Here is a 20,859-nt window from a genome sequence, read left to right on the forward strand (position 1 = left end):
GTGGCCGAGGCGGCCACACGAAAAACAGAAGTTTGGGACGTGCTCGTATTGGAGGTCATACTAGTCTCGGCTACCATGAGCCGCGGAATCAATAAGAATCCACCTCCGCAAAGGTTTCCTGGCATCAATGGTGACTCTCTCCCTCAAAAAAAAACCACGGGGTCAAACTGCACATGTTGAGCATTCGGATCTAATTGTCTGGCCACTGCTTGACCCTGTTTGTCGTTGCGCAGGTTGAAAGGCAGGTTGAGAACCCTTGCCCATAACTGCAGCTTATTGAACCGAAGTTCAGATGGTTGCATGCACTCGGAAAATTCAGAAAGGATGACTGCATGCTTGCTGATGTGCCACGGACTGCCGTCCCAAATGCGGTCACGATCGCATTTGTTGGAGAAATCCGCCACAAACGTGTTTTCTCCCACAGAGTTGAAGCTCAAACCTTAGGGTTTTCCCAGGCAGGACGAAGGGCGTTGGAGATCGTCTGAATATGTAGCGTGTGTCGATGTAGTACCTTGCCCGCCAGCGACCACTTCGTCGACTCCCCCTCCTCGATGTCGTCAATCACTAGCGGCGTTGCTTCTTCTTCTGTCAGATCTAGCTTGCCCATCGCCTCCTCCAGTCTTGCCCTCACCGCGCACGGCGACAACGGTCCGTCCTTCCCTTTGCCGGCACCAGATGAACTCATCACTAGCGCCACTCGAGTGTGCCTCGCCGATCGAGATCAGGCGAGCGCCGCCGTTTCCCCTCGAAACCCTAGTCGCCTATCGGGAGGCTCCTAGTTTTTCGGAGAACTTTTCTTCTACCAGATTATATCAACATGCATGCACTAGCTATACTGTTTATATACGACCGTACATACGTACAATAATATCTAACACTCTCCACCGGCATCTTCCACTCACTCCCCACCGCCGCCTTTCTCGCCTACTAGATCGGGATCGCGCCCTGGCGCGAGGGTGCCTGTTCAAGCGTTTTGCCTATGTCAGTAGGAACTCAGGTATAGCATTTACACTTATACACGATAATAATAAATTAAAGAAACATTCAATTATGGTAAAAATAAAACACAATGGAGCACAAGATAAACATTGGTTTATAAGGCAGAATCAAGCTTGGTGCGTTTACATAACCACAAAAGATAGCCATTCGACATGAGGTTCAATACCAAAAGCGAGAACGCATAAGAGGAGGTAGTAAGAGTAGGAACATAACAAAAAGAGTCAACTAAGGAGCCATTATCACTAAGCATACTAATAGGTGCCGTAATCCATCCGCCTTGTCGATGTACTACATAGGGACTACCTCACACGAACCTCATACGTCAATCTTGACCAAAGCAAGCATTCCTCTTCAAAGAATTATTATAGAAGTTGCACATCACATATATCGGAGGAATGCATAGAACAAATGGGCTCCGAGAAACTATGGCTCGCGGAAGTTCCGGTGATAAAAACACACGGTTCGACAGTTCAGCAGCTGCTCAGATAACCGAATCATCTAATCTACCCACAACCTAGCGCTAGCAGTTGGCAGCTAATGCTATTCGCAGTTAACCAAGAGAGTATCTTGTGAAAATACATTAATAGCATGTCAATGATAATGAACTTATGATATCAATTAGTCATCCACACTATATGGGCACACCACATGAAGTAAATTTTGTGTTTATATAGACAGTCATCAAAGAAGAAACAGGGAGGAGCGAGCTGTGGTGAGCTAGCTGTACCTGCTTGAGCTGGCGCCTCCTCTTGGAGAGGACGATGGTCTGGTCATTGAGCTTCTTCCAGGCGCCGTCCATGAAGCAGATCCCAACGATCGGTGGACTTCCTGCCGCTGGCCAGGTGGCACTACTTATCCACGCTAAGGAGAGACTTGTAGCATCTAGTGGCTTGAAATGATTCACAAAACAATATGAGTTTAAACTGGTACAGTATATTTCATTGAAAGTTTCAGAAGCATGGTCTGTTATTGTTTAACTTGTTGTTCTCTGCTTTTAGTACTGCATCCTCATGTTGGGTGTGAACAATAGACCCCGGGGTTCGCCCTCGAAGACAATAGGCAAATGGATGCCATCGACGGCTACACAGAAACATCGCGGTCCCCAGTAATGGAGGATGGCGTGATGGTGGAAGTAGCGCTAAACCCGCCTGACAGCTAGTGTGTCCTCTTCATCCAGTTCGTGAATTAGTGAGGACTAAGATGAGTTAGAGCGTGGCATGAGATGTCCTTGGCTGTTGGTCGTGCTTTCAAACAGTGTGTCTATCATAAGCTCATATAACACAGGGCAAAGATACAGATGTTCAGGCAGTACTAAGAGAAGCGCATAGTCAAAAGACAGTATATACTATATAGCTCGTAGAGAAAAGTTTGACAACAATGTTGCTCCTTCTTGGTAGCCAGGTACTGCAAATTATGCATCGTATTCTTCATCATATTTGTAAAATTTTACAGGAACAAACTACAGGGCACTGGAGCAGCATATTTTTTTCATTGTTTCCTTTGGTAGCAGAAAAGTAAAAATACCTAGTTGGGCCTCTCAAGTAGTAAAAGGCATCACCGCCCTTGCGTGCACATCATGGTTAAATTCGTCCAGAGCCTATTTTTAGAGGCTAAATCTATGGCTCTGCCCTTGAACCTGCATCATACAAAGGAACCACTTGTTAAAACAGTGCTACTATTATTTTCTGTTAAACCTGCCTACTAAAGTGGTGAGACATATTTTGCACAGATCATGTAGGTTAATTGCTTCTAGTGAGGAAAAGGTAAACAATCATGCCAGCCAAAGAAGACATCTTTAAATCTCTTAGTTGCATGTAAATCCATGGTAGACTTTTTCAGTGGAAAACTCCTAGAGTAGATATTCATGACAACAACTCACATATATGTATACCTGGTAGACTTTTTCAGGGAGAAAGAGGAGACCAAGGCGAGCACGTGCTGGTTGGTGGCGGCCGGATTTGGCTGGGAGGCAGCCGTGAAGGAACCTGGTAGAATAAAGGAAAAAAACTGATTGATTAGCTCACATATATGTATAGTGGTAGATCCAACTTCCAAAGCTAAATGAATTGATAACATATCAATTGATGTTGCGGTCAAAGGTTATTAAGTTTTTATTTCAACAATCACAAGATACATATACATTAAATATTGTAACACGCTAAAGCTTCTAGTTACTCACTCCGTTGCAAAACTGGAAATAATCACATACTGGTTCATGTAAGAACCACATCAATGATAACATCATGCTGCCAATAAATCCGGGTTCGCCTTGCTCTTCTCTTTGTTAAATCCATTTAGGCAAAAGACTGATGGTGGTTTCAATTTTCTCAGGACCAAAACATCATCCTCTTCTATACCAGAATATAAAGTAGCAACCCTATCTACAAAATCAAATTAAGTATACTTAAGAATGCAGAGTATCATAGTGTCAAGGAACTGCAGAAATGAGGCTCCAACGCTATACAAATGTGTCAAAAGAAGTAGTCACATACATGAGAAGTAACATATATGTATTCTGCACATGTAGTATTCTTATTATAAATAGGTATACTATATTCGTGAGACTTAGGTATTCTGTGATGGCCAGGTTATCAATGTAGATGCTATACAAACATGATGTGCGTGCACACACGTGTACACACACACACAATTTGCTGCTCGAGTTTCAGTCATGGCATACACAATTTGTATGCATCCAAAACCGAAGGTACAGATAGCAGGTAGATGAGAGGGGGAGCTCACCACAATTGTGTTGGGTGGGAGTTGAAGAGGGAGGTAGGGATGTTGGCCGGCTCCTCTCAATGATATCAGATATAACCTTTCATCTCGTGTATTATTTAATTATGTTACATGTAGAATGAGACACAAAAAGAACATGTAATATACAAAAAAGGGAATGCAGCAACAACGGAAAGAAATGCTAAAAGGGAACATAGAGCAGAAAACCAACCCAAAATGCAAGCAAGAATCTTTAAAAGGGAACATAGAGCAGCATGAGCATGAGGCATAGAAAAATGGGGTCACCTTAAGATCAAGAATGAGTGGCCCTCTCCCAGTTCAAATCAGAAGGATATAACCACTATTATTGATTAGAGTTATTTTTACTCAGGCTAAACATTACAACACTGGATCCTAAGCTACAGGTGAGGCATACAAAACTACAAGTGTCTATTATTTTCATACATAAACAAACTTTAGTATCTCAACCAGAACCAAAGCAAAACAAAAATCATGGTTAAGTAACCAGCAAAGGAAGAATGCACCTTTTTGGAATTTTAAAGTAGCAAGACATTAAAAGTTCTCTTTTGCCTTCAATACTACACACATTAGGGGAGGTAGCTGCAGTTTTATTGCATAGTGGGCTCAGATTCGCCTTTTCGCGATCATATAACCTACCCCCATCATCTCTTATCACCAGATCAATCTGTTTATACAATGGAGCTGCCCTGGTTATCACTCAACAAGAATGACCATTAGGGCTGGAAAAAAAGCTCGAAGCTCGCGAGCTAAACGAGTAGCTCGTGACTCGGCTCGAATTGACTCGAACTCGAACAATAACGAGTCGAGCCGAGCTTTAGTTTAAGATCATTTACATCACGAGTTAAACGAGCCGATATCACAAGTACTCGTATAACTCGCTAGGCTCGGTAAAAGAATTAGTGTTTCTTGATGGGTAGTAAAAAACTGCCACTAAACACCTTGCATCTAAGCACAAGGCCCAACCGCTCAAGGCCTAGTCACCTAGGAGGCTCACACGTACATGACCATATATGTCCATGTTAAATTCCCAGTTAATCTTTTTGTCGTATTCTTTAGGTTTTTATGTTCATATTTTTAACGAGCTTAACAAGCTAAACGAGCCAGCTCAAGAGTTATACGAGTCGAGCCAATCTTGGATTTGAGCTCGTTATAGTAACGAGTCGAGTCGAGCTAGCTCGTTAATGAAACGAGCTTTAGCGAGTCGAGTCGAGCTGGCTCGACTCGGCTCGAATTCCACCCCTAATGACAATCCAAGGACAGATCAATAGGTATCACAGGATCCAAAAGGACTCTAGAGACAACAGGGAGGATCCAACTTGATACCCATAGGTGCCTTGATTGCTCAAAGGCACACTTATTCCAGCCACAGTGAATCATCATCGCCCTAGCACGAACACCACCGCCACAGACAAAGCGAAATGGCGAGAATGCCCCCGGCGGAGCAGGCTATTTAGGAGCGGTGGCACGAAACGGGAGTAACTATTCATTCCAGCAGTAACTTTTTTTATCCGACGGACAAGGTCATTACAGGGGCTTGATCCGACGGCTAGAATCGCATCAGGAAAATGAGATGGACGGCCAGAATCGCCTAAGCTCTGAGAGCGCCCGGGAGTGACTGCATCCCTTATTTCTGGATTCTGGATGTCCCATATAGTATCCAAAGCAGAGCACATTAAAGAAAGAGAGTTACCTAGCCCACGGCCGGAGGCGCAGGAGCATCCAAAGGTCCGCTCCATCAGAGAGGAGTGGTAGGCAGGGAAAGCCGACGCTAACGAGGAGCCCACCCAGCCTACCTGCATGAGGAAGAAACCAAGCGCATGCATGAGAGGGAAGGTAAGTGAGAGTGGGAAGAGCAAACTGAAGCAGCCTGAGCTCTGAGAGAGCTCGATGGATGCTTCATCTCTTATTTCTGGATGGATGGATGGATCAATATAGCCATGGCCATGTCCCATACAGTAGCCGAAGCAGAGGAGTAGGAGGAAGATGGAGCTCACCGAGGGAGGTTGTAGCCGAGGTAGTACTCAGTGCACGCCGGGGTTGCGCGTGAACGCCATCTAACCGGCAAGGAACCGGTCGGAGTTGCGCCTTGCACCGTCCCACCGACGAGCCCAAACGCACCAAAAAACCTGTATAAGAAAGGCATCGTTAGTTATCAGAAACAATTATTTAGTAATTACTATTTAGCAGAATGACTAATAGGTAAGACATACAGGTGCAAAGATCTCATGCTCTCATGGTTGAGCCTCTCTTTTTTGAGAAAAGACACCCTCGAGTCAATTAGCTCACCTATCGGTAGCCCAAGAATGAGCTTGTCCTTCAGTGGGCAAGAGTGGAGTATTACCTAACCGACATTGCTTACCCCATATTCATTTATAAAGTATATTTAATCTGTATGCTCTGTACGCATTTATTCAATGCGGTTACTCTGTACTAAACATATCTGATCCAACGGCCGAAACAGCCGTAGATTAGGAGCTAGCCTATTGGAAAATGCAGCTGATTCATAAGTAGATCTTTAAGCACCCGTAGGATGGTACACTAGCAATAGTGCTAGGCATTTTTTAGATAGCAAGCTCGATGAAATTAAGGATCTTAGGTTACTTTTCAATTATAATGTCCAGGAAAGGTTTAAAAAAATTGTTTTAGCCATCCCATGATAATCTGCACTAAAATCTTATTACATCCACGAGCACATTAAAGAAAGAGAGTTACCTAGCCCACGGCCGGAGGCGCAGGAGCATCCAAAGGTCCGCTCCATCAGAGAGGAGTGGCAGGCAGGGAAAGCCGACGCTAACGAGGAGCCCACCCAGCCTGCCTGCATGAGGAAGAAACCAAGCGCATGCATGAGAGGGAAGGTAAGTGAGAGTGGGAAGAGCAAACTGAAGCAGCCTGAGCTCTGAGAGAGCTCGGTGGATGCTTCATCTCTTATTTCTGGATGGATGGATGGATCAATACAGCCATGGCCATGTCCCATACAGTAGCCGAAGCAGAGGAGCAGGAGGAAGATGGAGCTCACCGAGGGAGGTTGTAGCCGAGGCAGTACTTGGTGCACGCCGGGGTTGCGCGTGAACGTCGTCCAACCGGCAAGTAACCGCGTCGGAGTTGCGCCTTGCACCGTCCCGCCGACGAGCACAAACGCACCAAAAAACCTGTATAAGAAAGGCATCATTTGCAATCATGAAGTTCAGATAGCAGGACAACTGGCAGGCACGGTGCACTTGTGAGAATGTGAGATAAAGGATAATAGAACTGATATGATTATTTTAGATGAGGAAGTGCACAAATGAATGCTTGATGTTTAGTTAAACACATTTCAGTATTCTATATTTCTATTTACCTTCGGCCCTTACTTTTCTATATTTTCTCTTCAAACCTCAATATAAACTTTAAGCCTGATAGCATATTCTAACATCCAATTGGCTTGTTCAGCTTGAATACTCCATATGCATTTGGGCGATGTTTTTTCTATGTACTGCTCGAATAAAACTATTGAACGATTTTGTTCATACATGTTGGTTTTTTGTTCATACATGTGTACTGCTCGACTAACAGTATTGAACAATTTTGCTAATACAGGTTTTCTTTTATCTTCATACAGGTTAAGAAAGAAAGTGGCATATATATGTGCCTAATTATATCCTTCGTATTTTGTTTAGATCGCCTGGGAGAGCTATATTATATGAGAAAGAAGTATGCTACAGATAATTCAAGTAATTTTTATATCTTAGAAAATAAAATGACATGCATTTTATGAAAGGCTTTGAACTGTAGTTTTTTCTCCTTTTCTCAAGTAGACACCAAAGTTAAAAATATGGGACCAAATGTTGGATAAACACAGGACATACATGGGTCAACTAACTAATGAAGACATCACTTCTCAAAATGCTTGCCCTCACTACACCATGTGTGTAACAAATGTACGGAAGAAAAGGAAATCTGAGAACATCCATAAACTATAATTGCACCAAGCCGACGGTAATTAACATTTTCAGCAGTATGTGTTGTTGACCATGAAAAAAACAAGCTGGGTTCTACTCTGACCCACAGCATGGACATGACAAAATAAGAGGGAATCAATAGACAGAGAGAGGCAGACAACAACCTGGAACACCCATGCCATTTGAAGGTTCTGAGCCATCCAGATAAATTTTATACCAAGATTATAGATGCATTCCTGTAAAAGAATAAAATACATAAAAAGCAGTCAAAAACTCAAGTGTGGGTCTGTTTAAAATTCGGATCAATTCTACATCACTTGTTTGTGAATCTCAAAGGAAACAGACCTAAACTAAGTGAATTAGTATGTGGTGTGCCCCAATATTATTTTTATCAACATAATAATAATATAGATTTATGAAATTGAAAATCAAGTATTACCATTCATTTCGACAGAAATAAATAGTTGGTGAACAAATATACATGTCTAAAATGTATGTACAGTATAGATATTAGAGTTTATGTTAAACGGAAATTAGTTTCAGGTTTTTCCTTTGTCAGCAAAATGCCTAGCAAAATGATCATGCATAAATAATTGGAATGTATCGATACATTATTATCTATTTTTGTTCGTGTACATCGGTTCAGAATCTATTTAACAACAAACAATACATAAAATGCATAAAAACTAAGTAAAAGAAATTATCGATGTTGAATCACACGAAGCATCAAGCATAAGCATTCGAGAAAAAACACACTGCATTAGCCCAAAATGAACTATGGGTGTTCATCCAATTCTAAAAAGGAGGTATACAACTACACACACCGGATACTCGAGTTCATGGTAATAAATATTCAGAGAAGAAACATATCACGATAGTCATCGTACTCATTTCATGAAACGGAAATCGCAAAAAGGGGTGAGATGCTTTCATGGAAGAATCTAAAATCATTCACTGGAAAACTAATATTGTTTATCTGCTACCAATTATATATATCACAACTGATATATGTACATTATCAAAACAGAGCAAGTAACAGGAAGCACATTATTATTCTGAGCTAAAGTGTATGCAGATGGTACAAACACCTCAGGTATATTCTGATTATTCTACTGCCCCTAAGCCCAAAAGGATGATCAAGAAGAAATACATATATCTCATAAAAATAGGATTACACATCTAAAGAATAAAAATTTGTCTGATAAAATTCCACGCATGACTTGCAAAAGTACTTCTCTTCCCTTTGATCACTATTGTGATATAACCTGTTATTATCCACCTTGATTTATCATTTCTTATGGTAGAAAGCAGAAGATATAACCTCACTAGTAGAAAAGGGGGCAATGGTCCAGGCCGGGCCAGCCCATTAGTCCCGGTTCAATCCAGAACCGGGACCAATGGGGGCATTGGACCCGGTTCGTGAGCCACGGGGGCCGGCCGGGCCACGTGGGCCATTGGTCCCGGTTCGTTTGGACCTTTTGGTCCCGGTTGGTGGGACGAACCGAGACCAATGGGCCTCGCTCCTGGCCCACCACCATTGGTCCCGGTTCGTGGCTTTAACCGGGACCAAAGGCTGCCCTTTAGTCCCGGTTCTTGCCATGAAACGGGACCAATTAGTTGCCTATATATACCCTCGCCCGCGAGTAGAGCACTCCCACTGCTCTATTTTTGGTGGTCGGCGAGGGGAGAGCTTTGTGGTGCTCTAGCTCACCTCCTATGCACACGAGGTGTTCGATGGAATGCCCGAGCCACACTACTTAAGCTTTCTCCTCTCCAAGCTTGACCTCCAAGCTCCATTTTCCTTAATATTTGTCTAGGTTTAGCGGTCCGTCACGTCCCGTCCCCGTCTTCACCGTCATCGATCGCCCGCGCCGATCTCGTCGCCGGCACCACCGTGGTGCTCTTGTTCTTATCTTCTTTCTGAAAGGAAAAAATTATTACTTGTATGTTTATATAGATACTTGTATAATTTTCTTACTTTTATTATTGCATCTTATATAGTGCGATGGTTTTGGTATCCGCCCCCGTCGGCCCTCGTCCTGTCTATGATTCGGATGTGGTATATATTATCTTTTCATAACTATTGGTTCATTTATTGTTTATGACAATTATGCCGACCAACATGACATAGATTTTATTTATCTAGGAGGTTGTTGAACCGGAAATTCCAACCGACCCTATTGTCGAGAGGTTAAATTTAGTTGAAGAAGAAAACAATTTGTTGAAGGAAAAAATTAGAAAAATTGAGGAGGAGAAGATGAACGAGAAGCAGCAGATCGCAGCAAACGACCTGCCGAAGCTTCCCCCGAAGCTACCCCGCCATCTCAGCGGAGAAGCAGCGTGGCTTCCACCGTGCTGCTTTAGCTGGAGCATGTCTTGACGGCTCCTGCCAGCTATCCCGTGGATGATATCACGGAGTCTCAAAAATGCCACATTATGGCGCGATGGGTGAATTTGAAGGTCAAGGCGGCTGTTGGCCAAGTTTATCCTAGTGGACCCGGCACAACTTATCACTGCCAGCCGATTCCAGAAGGATATGCTAAGGTGATGGTGGATTAAATAACGGAGGGATTTGAGGACCTCCTGCTTGACCACCATACCGGTGAAGGGGAGACTAGGCTGGGTTTTGCTCTGAAGACTCCATGCCTATGGCGGAAGGAGCTCATCAACCTTCCGAACTGGACGCCTCCGCCTCCTCCTCCTCCTCCGGCGAGTCAGGGCACTCCGCCTCCTCCACCGCCTCCTCCTCCGGCGAGTGACGATCAGGGCATGCGTGGCGGCACTCCGCCTCCTTATCCGGCGCGTGGCGGCACTCCGCCTCCTTCTCCGCCTGCGCCGACGCTTCCGAGCAGCCAGCAGCCTCCTCCTTCTCCGCCTCGCCAGCAAGGGCAGAAGAGACCCACCGCCGCCCCGACTGCTCCGGTGCGTCGTAGTCCTTCTCCTCCGCCTCGTAAGCAAGCATGAAAGAAGACAGATGCCGCAGTCGCTCCGTCTGCTCCGGCGTCTAGCAGCACAACCAAAGGCGGGAGGCAATACAGATACGGTCCACCTCTAAAGCCTCTAGAGAAGTTACCGTACGAGAGGACCGAGGAGGAAAACGATACGATCATGCGGACCCACGTGAAGGAGTTCTTTGAAGGGGTGAAAGCAAAGAGACATCCACCTCCAGAGGAGAAGGTAGATCCGGTGAAAGCAAAGCGCACTCTCGATGCCCTGAGGAAACCGGCAAAGTCTCCGCTGAGAACCAACTATGAGCGCATTACTGAACAGACATATCTCCAAGCGGAGCGGTCGGGAAGTACTGTCAGACATCAAAGAGCAAGAGAACGAGCAGCTGCGAAAAAAATTGACCAGCTCGGCGAACAAGCAAACCAATCGTGCCCCCCGCTCAATGTGTCTAGCGGCAACATCGTCGCTAATGTTCCGGGGATGGTGGCCGGTTATGGCAATCTACAAGATTACCTGCCTGACGATGCACTTCCTGATTTCATGGAGGTGGAAGAACACAGATACGAGTACGGGAAGCCTCTCGCCAAAGATGAAAAATCTCTAACAACGATGATGCGAAGATTCCATACTTGGTACATGAAAACCTGCAGAGAGTCTGGGGGAGGAATACTTTGTATCTCAGAATTAAATAGGAGCACGGCCTCGTTGGAAATGATATGTTGCTTGTTCCATTTGAGGAGTTCTTCGAGTTCTTCAATCAAAAGGCCCTCGATAAATTAACGGTCTTTTGCTACTGCCTGTAAGTACTGTTTCTGTCATTAAGTCTCTATATATAGCTTGGCTCTTTCATTGCATGTATTTATAATTAATTATCCTCAATATATTATGCAGATTGAAGATCATCGAGTGCAAAAAACAAGAAATTTATGATATTGGGTTTATTAACACAAATATCATAGATGAATTTCTGGTTGAAAAGGACGTCAAAGTGGCCGAGGACAACTTGCTACAATCGTTGATCAAAAATCAAAACAAAGATACCATACTCTTTCCTTACAACGGCAAGTGAGTGTTACTGTCGTGTGCATATTTGGTTTCCCTTATTACTCGAGCGAGGTTATAGTAATGTAATTGATGAGTTATGCATGTGTGCGCAGGTACCACTATATTCTTCTGCAGATTAAGCTTGAGCGTGGACTAGTAACCGTCTTAGACTCGAGACGGAAAGATCCCAAAACCTATGCGGACATGACTGAAATGCTCAGCAAGTAAGTTCAATCGATCATTATCGCACCATATCGACAACTTTTTGTTCATTTCCTGATATCTCAAGTAATAATAATTATTTTCTTTGTCTTGCAGGGTTTGGAAATAGTTCACCGCAGAAGCTCCGGGACTGCCGAAGGAGCTGCGATATACATACCCGAAAGTAAGTACTACTGACTAGCTAGTTGCGCGCATCTCCCGTTGATTCTATAGCTATACTTTCATTAATGCCATTTATAATGCTTCATTATCAGTTTGATTGACCTCTATTTCTCGTAAAGTGCTTGTGGCAGGAACAAGGGAATGATTTTTGTGGATACTACGTGCGCGAGTTCATCCACACCGCGACTTTGAAAAACAAGCGGGGCTACTCTCAAAGACAATATGAAGTGCGTAAGCAATAATATTCACAATTTCATTTTATTACACCATCATTTCTGTTGAGTTTCATTCATATATATGTATTAATTAACCCCCTTCTTCAAATTAGACGTGGCAAATGCGGAATGAAGTCCTAGAACCAGATCGCATGAAAGCAATTCAAGAGGAATTGGCGGGATTCTTTCTTGACCACGTCATCAATAAAGCCGGAGAATACCATGTGGAAGTTGATTTCAAATGCTAGGGGACTGTAATTGAGAGATCTTACATATTGTACATGTATGTAGCCAGTAGCGTCGGATGTACATGATACGAAAACTTGTTGTTCGACCAATCTCTCGGAGAAGGAGAGGTCGATCAATCATTTCTCTAGGTATGCATGACGAACTTCTGTACTACTCAATGATTCCCTTCATTTTCTTACTAGCTAGCGTGTCGAGGGCTATATGTATATAGTACGTAGCGTCGACCAAGCACGGACATAAGAGAGGACACTTCTGTCTATTAATTAGCTAGCTAACACAATATATGAAACACCTAAATTAACCCCCAAAACCCCCAACCCCCCCCCCTTTCAAAAAAACAAAAACCCCAGCCACTGGAATGCTGACACGTGGATGCCTTTTGGTCCCGGTTTGTGCCACCAACCGGGACCAAAGGCCCCCCCTGCTAGGGCTCGGCGCACAGGCCATGTGGAGGACCATCTGTCGCGGTTCGTGTTTGAACCGGGACTAAAGGGGGGAGGTATTAGTAACGACCCATTAGTCCCGGTTCAAACCGGGACTAAAGGCCCTTACGAACTGGGACAAATGCCCCCTTTTCTACTAGTGCCTATTATTTCTACACAAAAAGTAACAGGGTAATGTAGTGTGTTGAATATTGAAACCATATGTCTCCAGGAAGTATTGCACCACAGTCTTCATCAACAGAGAATCTACCACAGGAAAACCCAACAGGGAATCACCCACAAATCTGCAGGAGCATAAGGGGCCTCTTTAACATTACCATGCATACCTGCAAAGGGTGGATTTGCTCAGAATAGAACATTGTCATGATTTAAACTTGTAGTTCACTAAATGTTGATGTCAGGACCCCGACTCAATGCCACATCGATCTAGCATGTAACACCTCATATCACTTTGCGGCCTCACGCACGGTATTCCCACGGGTGTCGCCTTACCTTAGCCCGGGACCGTTTGCGCCTTTTGGCACACGTATATGACGGTGTCGCTAGCATCCATATGATAAGGAGCCCGGGCTGACATGGCTAGTCGTAAACCCAAAGTGGCACAGACTTACGGGGACAGGCATCCATGACCCAGCATCGAACGTGTCGGTCATCAACGAGTGAATCCAGGCTGTAGCACTGGGCTAGCAGGACTCCGGTGAACCGGGCTATAGCGGGCTAACGGGACTCCGGTATTCATCGCGTGACATTTCCCCGAAGGGACAGACACAGGAACGAAGAAGGACACATGCCGGCCAGCCTAAGTGTTCCGGAGCAGTAGCAAGCTATCATGGCTCGGTGGAAACACTAGGAGACATTTCCCGGTAAGAGAGGCTACTAAAGATAAACAACTAGATGGTCAGATCCCACACATACCAAGCATTTCAATAACATTCACACAATATGCTCGATATGTGCAAATACAACATGGCATCACAACATGACTCTACGACTCAAGTAATTATTCAATAGGCTCCGAGGAGCGAGATATTACAAACATGGGTCTCATGACCCAACAATCAGAGCATACAAATCAAAGCACAAGCGGAAGCTATCATGTCTGGGTACAGACATCTATAACTGAAAAAGGCTGAGAAGCCTGACTATCTACCAGATCCTGCCGGGGCACAAGATCGTAGCTGAGGTAACAAGCTAAACGTCGAAGTCCATGCGGAACTACTAGCGAGACCGAAGTCTCTCTGCAAAAACATAAAATAGGCAAACGTGAGTACAAATGTACCCAGCAAGACTTACATCAGAACTAACTACATATGCATCATTATCAACAAAGGGGATGGTGGGGTTTAACTGCAGCAAGCCAGCTTTGACTCGGTGGCTATCCTGAACTACGACTGCAAGTAACTCTTTTGAGGTGGCGCACACGAGTCCACATATTCACCATATCAATACACCACTATGGATCCGCTCTCGCCTCCCTACGAGAACGCCATCCATAGCACTCACGCTTATCTTGCGTATTTTAGAGTATCCACTTTCACTTGTCTATGAACTGATATAAGCAACCCAGAAGTCCTTTTCCGCGGACACGGCTATTCGAATAGATGATGTTAACCCTGCAGGGGCGTACTTCTTCATACATGTTTCCACCACTTAGCGTCTGCACACGACATGTGCTCGGCAGACTTCAAGCGAAAGCCGACGTGGGTGTAGACCACGACCTACCTAAACACTCAAGTCTCTAGTCCAGGTTTATCGCCTATTCGGGTTCCATCCATGAGGAGATCCGGCCGGAGTTTCGCTCATAGCCCCAAACGATGTGAACAGGGTTCCCGAGATACCAAACGGGCATCCGGTACACCGTGCCACGTACCTACCGCATCACAGCCCACCCCTACGGTCAGCGCTGTCCACGGCCTCCAGTAAGCTACAAACACCAGAAACTACTTGCAACTCCTGGACAGAGGACTAGGGTGAATAAGAAGTCGAGCGGGGTCATATTTCAGGGCCCAATGTATGGTAGTAGCTGAATCATGGATCACAAACACAGAACTCAGTTCCTGAGGACGGCTTCAATGAGACAACCCACCATGTACTCCTACATGGCCTCTCACCGCTACCTTTACCAAATCGTGTTCACACACTTAGCTCACGCATAGTAGGACATGTTCACACACCTCTGATTCATCCCGGATGAATCAGACCTGACTCGACTCTAAGCAGTAGCAGGCATGACAAACAAGCATGAATGAGTAGGCACAACAGGGCTCAAACAACTCCTACTCATGCTAGTGGGTTTCATCTATTTACTGTGGCAATGACAGGTCATGCAAAGGATAACGGGGTTCAGCTACCGCAGCAAGTAACAAATATGTCGTTGTTGTCCTAATGCAGTAAAAGAGAGCAGGAGCGAGAGAGTGGGATTTTATCGGAATGAACAAGGGGGTTTTGCTTGCCTGGCACTTCTGAAGATAATATAGCTCTTCATCGGTGTCATCGATCACATCGTCGGTACACGTCTATCGAGAGGGGACAAATACCGGCAACACAGAAGGGAACACAATCAATGCAATGCATAGTATGATGCATGATCATGACATGGCAAAATGAATGTGTTTTGGGCTAATGCAACTAGCAACAAATTAAATGAAGTTGGTTTGAATACAAGATTCAAATTCAAACTCCATATGTGATTATTCAAATGCCATTTAATTGATTTGTGCTAAACAGCAGCCATAAGTTGTTCTAACATGCATGAAAATGGTATAGATGGATTCCTTGAATTTTTCTGATAATTTTTCATATATAAATTATTTAATTTGGAGTTACGGTTAATTTTCTATGATTTATTGAAGTTTTAGCTATTTCTGGAATTTCCTGATTATTATAAAATAAACTAAATTCCAGAAAAGGAATATGGCGTCAGCATGACCTCACCCTGACGTCATCAGGTCAACAGGGCGGTCCAGGTCAAACCTGACGTGTGGGGTCCACATGTCAGTGACACGGGTTAAACAGGGGGGGTTTAGTTTAGTTTAATTAAAGATTAGGGCACTAGGGCCCACATGTCAGTGTCAGCAGGGGGTAATTAGTTTAACTAATCCGATTAGTGCTAATCCTAATTTAGTTAGTGGCCAGAGGCCCACACGTCAGTGACCCAGGGGGGTCAAATCCCTGGTCAGCCCGGCTAGTCCACCGGCGTCTAACCGCCGGCAACGACCAGACGCGGCGGTGGCTCGCCGGAATGGCTGCTCCGGCGCCCATTCGACGCGCGGAGGGGTTCTACAGGGAGCTCGAGCTCGTGCGCATCCAATGGAGCAAGCCAGAGGAGTTGGGGTTGGCTGTGGCGTCGGCAGCGGCGAGGGAGGCGGCGGCCGGAGTTCGGGCACCCGCGGGTTAGGCGATGCAGGGCGCTAGGGGAGGCGTTGGTGCGTGCTACGTGCTCCTGGTGAGGTGTGGAGCACGGTGGTGTGCCCGGCTTCGAGCCACAGTGGCTCTGGCCACGACGGCGACGAGGCACGGCGGCGGCGAGTTTCGGCCGAGGTGGGGAACGGGGCTAGAGCAAGAACGCGAGCAGGAGAGGAGGGGGAATCGATCCATGAGCTCACTGTGGTTGCAGAGCGCGTCTCAGTGGCTCGGGGGCGACCTGTCGGCGGTGAATCGAACGGCGGCGATCTCCGGTGGCCGAGGAGGGGAACGGCGACGTGGGCGGCGATGCAGGGCTCCCGGCGTTGCGTAGCTCCATGGAGAGGTCGGGGGCGTCGAGGCGGAGCCTTTGGTCACTCTGGTGGGGTGGAACGACGGTGGTGGCTACGACTGCGACGAGCGGCGGCGACGGGCTCCGCTCGGGAAGGGAGCAGAGAGGGGAGGGAGGTCCAGAGAGCGAGGGAGAAGTGAGAGGGGGTCGGGGAGGCGCGTGGCGTCGTCCGGGGCGTCGCTAGGGAGGCCGGGGAGGAAGCAGGAGGTGGCCGAGCAGGGTGGAGGTGGCGCGCGCGGCGGCGTCGCGGTGTCCGTCCTCCTGGCAGGGAGGAAGACGACAGAGGAGGGGGGGCGGCGGTGGGCTGGGCCGGCTGGGGGAGCTGGGCCAGGTAAGTGGCGCCAGGTAGGTGGCCCAGGTGGCCTTCTCTCCTTTTATTTTTCTGCTCTGTTTAATTTTTATTTAATTTATTTTGCCACTGTTTTGAATTTAAAATAATTCAAACAATGCCAAAAACTCCTCTGGATATTTTATATTGCTAGATGGACTTTTCCAAAAGCTTATAAAATATATTAGGGGTATTCGAAATTATATTCTAATTATATGAATATAACTCAAATTCAAATAGCTAATGAATTAAATCCAAAGTCCCAAAAATAATTCCTTAAAAATGTTCAATATTTTGGTTGGGACCAGAACCCTTACCAAAAATTATCAAACATTTAAGAAGAGCATTTTGGAGCAATGAATGAGATTTCTAGGGGTTTTGCCCCTCTTTTATTTAAGTTTTTGAGGCTTCCAAAATTCCCTCAGTTCAAATTTTCAGAATTTAAACATGGTGCACACATGAGCTAGCCTAGAGCACTACCAGCAGCTAGGGATGTGACAACTGACTTGCGCGTGCACTACTGGAAAAAGGCCTACTAATGGCGCACCAGTTTTGCCTACTAATGGCGCACTACTGGTGCGCCATTAGTAGCACGCCACTAGTATTTTTTACTAATGGCGCACCACTGGTGCGTCATTAGTATACGAGATACTAATGGCGCACCTGTAGTGTGCCATTAGTATGACTAGAGGTGCGCCATTACTATCTGACTTAGTAATGGCGAACCACATAGAAGTGCGCCATTAGTAATAAAAAAATTCAAAAAAAAAATTGAATTTTTTTTTGAATTTTTTTTCGTTTTTTTTTCTTAATCTCGGGTCACTATGGCTTAATCTCGGGTCAAATCGCAGGTCAAATCGCACTCCGTGGTCAAACTTCCGGAAAGGTCACTGTCGGTGTTAAAACCGGCGGATCTCGGGTAGGGGGTCCCGAACTGTGCGTCTAGGCGGATGGTAATAGGAGATAAGGGACACGATGTTTTACCCAGGTTCGGGCCCTCTTGATGGAGGTAAAACCCTACGTCCTGCTTGATTAATATTGATGATGTGTGTTACAAGAGTGGATCTACCACGAGATCAAGAAGGCTAAACCCTAGAAGCTAGCCTATGGTATGATTGTTGTTCGTCCTATGGACTAAAGCCATCCGATTTATAGACACCGGAGAGGGCTAGGGTTACACAAAGTCGGTTACAATGGTAGGAGATCTACATATCCGTATCGCCAAGCTTGCCTTCCACGCGAAGGAAAGTCCCATCCGGACACGGGACGAAGTCTTCAATCTTGTATCTTCATAGTCTTGGAGTCCGGCCGATGATGATAGTTTGGCTATCCGGACACCCCCTAGTCCGGGACTCCCTCAGTAGCCCCTGAACCATGCTTCAATGACGATGAGTCCGGCGCGCATGTTGTCTTTGGCATTGCAAGGCGGGTTCTTCCTCCGAATAATTTATAGAAGAATGTGAACACCTGGATAGTGTCCGGCTCTGCAAAAATAAATTCCACGTACCCCCGTAGAGAGAATAATATTACACAAGTTCAATCTGCTGACGTATTTTGTGGCGTGACGTCACACCACTACCAAGCCTTTACTTGAATTGTTTTTATTGTTCCACCTCAGCGCGTTTAGCGAAGCGGTTTCCTTGGCACGTCTTGTCGAAGCAGAGATCGTGTTCCCCTTATTCCGGGATTCCCATCAATACGGACGTGGGTAACCCAACCGCGCCCATTGCCACGCCTCCTCCATCGAAGGCGGGTTCCAAACGGTCACGGGGACGGCTCTTGGTATTCTTCCTCTTTATAATGAGACCAAGGCCCGTTCTTTTTATTCAATCCTCTATCGAATCCGCCCCTCACCCCGAGTTCCAACACCCAGGGCTCCAGATTCGGGTACCTTCGATCTTTGACAATGTTCGGCCCTGACCTACGAGGCCGGTGGATGCCCTCCTCCATCACGGAAGAGGACGTGCTAAAGCTGAGAGACGCCAGGTACTTAACCTATGAGATTTCGCATAGGCTGCCTGCCCGAGGGCAAGTTATCCCTACTCCCGAGCCTGGTGAGAGCATCGTGTTCGTGTCTCACCTCCGTCGGGGTTTAGGCTTCCCGACGGATCCCTTCATGAGGGGGCTCATGTTTTACTATGGGCTGGAATTCCATGACTTGGCTCCGGAGTCCATCCTCCACATCTCATCATTCATTATCGTCTGCGAAGCCTTCCTCCGCACTACCCCTCACTTTGGCTTGTGGCTCAAAACCTTCAACGTGGAGCCAAAGATGATTGAGGGGCGTCAGGCAGAGTGCGGCGGAGAGGTTATAAGTAAGAGGGCCGATGCTCCATGGCCCGAGGGCTCTTTTCAGGAGGAGCTCGGCTTGTGGCAACAAGAGTGGTTCTATATCACCGCTCCCAGGGGCAGCAGGCAGAGGCTGTCACCCGTCTTCCGCTCGGGCCCTCACAACGGCTGTCGTCATGGGTCAACAAGGGGCGTGACTGGGGGCTGTCCAAAGACGTTCCCCTGTTACAGGACCGGATTCGAGGCCTCCAAGAAAGGGAGATCAATCTGGTCGCAGTGGTACAGGTTATGTTGATCCGGCGCCTACTGCCCTGCAAACGTCGCCCCCTCCGCCTATGGGAATTTAATCCGGAGGGGCCACGAGCTCTTCAACACTTCATGGGTTGACACCCGCGGAGATGTACAAACTGTTCTTCGGATCGCAAGAGATGCGTCCGGAATTGACCAAGGATGCTGGCCTAAGCTGCAATCGCCTGGATACTCAAGTAAGTAGCCCCATGTCCGGACACATCGTCCATTTATTTATCGTGGGTTTGCCTTTTAACCAGCTATCCTTGGACAGGAGTGGATAGCGCAAGCAAAACTGATACGGTGTCCGACCCCCCTCCCTGAGACCACGCAGGATCCTGTGTTAATCAAAATGTTGGAGGTTGCACCTTCGGAGGAGGGCGAAGGGGGGCACAGGGGAACTACCACCTCAGCCACGGAGGCTTTCAATAAGGGAGGAATCGAGAGTCCCTCCTTCCAGGGGGAGAAGAGGACCGCTTCCGAAGACCCGGAGGCCAAGGCCTCAAAGCGGGGAAAGAAATCTGTACCGGAAGGTCCTATGCCGGGAAGAGCCCCGGCCGTACTATCTCCTCGGAGGAATCGGCCCTCTAGCGAGCCGTAAGTAAAAAGGGGGGATTTTGTAATAGTGGACATCCCTGCTTAATTTCTAAGGGTAACCAAAGTTTTCACCTTGTAGTTCGGATCTCAGCCCATCTCAGCACAGCTCATCGTCGGGAGACCTTCGTCCGAAGATGATGGAGAGCGAAATGCCTCCATCTGCCGCTCCGTCGTGCGGGGCGGGCGACCCTGAGGTGTCGTCACGAGGGTCTCCCCGAGTCCGGCGGGGCCGGAGAGTTCGGCACCCATTGGAGTACGGCCGGTGGAGCTGCAGGATTTGCTCAAAAGGGCGTCTATCTCAGAAGATCACCGACATTAATGGGTAGGGTGATTGAGAGGATCTCGTCCGCCGAAAGCGGGTTGTATGAGGCCGTCGGAAGTTTGCTGACGGGGTTTGAGGTACGCAAAAAATGACATACCTTTTGACAGTTTTGCACATGAAGTGCGCCCTGTATAGATAGTAGCCCCTGAGACTTGGTATGCTGTCGAAATCGACAGCGTGCCGAGGATCATAATCTCAGTTATAGATTGTCGCCTTTCCTATGAAGGTGGCGGAACGTTCGGTGGCCAGCCGGACTGATGGATTTGCCGAGCTGAAGAGGCAACTCGACATTGCGGATGC

The 20,859-nt window shown here is 46.6% G+C and overlaps 1 long non-coding RNA gene across 1 annotated transcript; it reads right to left on the reverse strand.

Annotated features, from left to right (window-relative positions):
• Window positions 1–2,524: 2,524 nt before the first annotated feature.
• LOC119302256 lies at window positions 2,525–3,789 on the reverse strand. The gene is made up of 3 exons (XR_005147439.1): window positions 3,742–3,789; window positions 2,891–2,984; window positions 2,525–2,635 (listed from the first exon to the last, which is right to left on the reverse strand). It is a non-coding gene; the product is annotated as an uncharacterized LOC119302256 (long non-coding RNA).
• Between the last annotated feature and the right edge of the window lie 17,070 nt (window positions 3,790–20,859).

This window comes from Triticum dicoccoides, chromosome 1B (assembly GCF_002162155.2).
Source record: "Triticum dicoccoides isolate Atlit2015 ecotype Zavitan chromosome 1B, WEW_v2.0, whole genome shotgun sequence".
Taxonomy (NCBI): Eukaryota; Viridiplantae; Streptophyta; class Magnoliopsida; order Poales; family Poaceae; genus Triticum; species Triticum dicoccoides.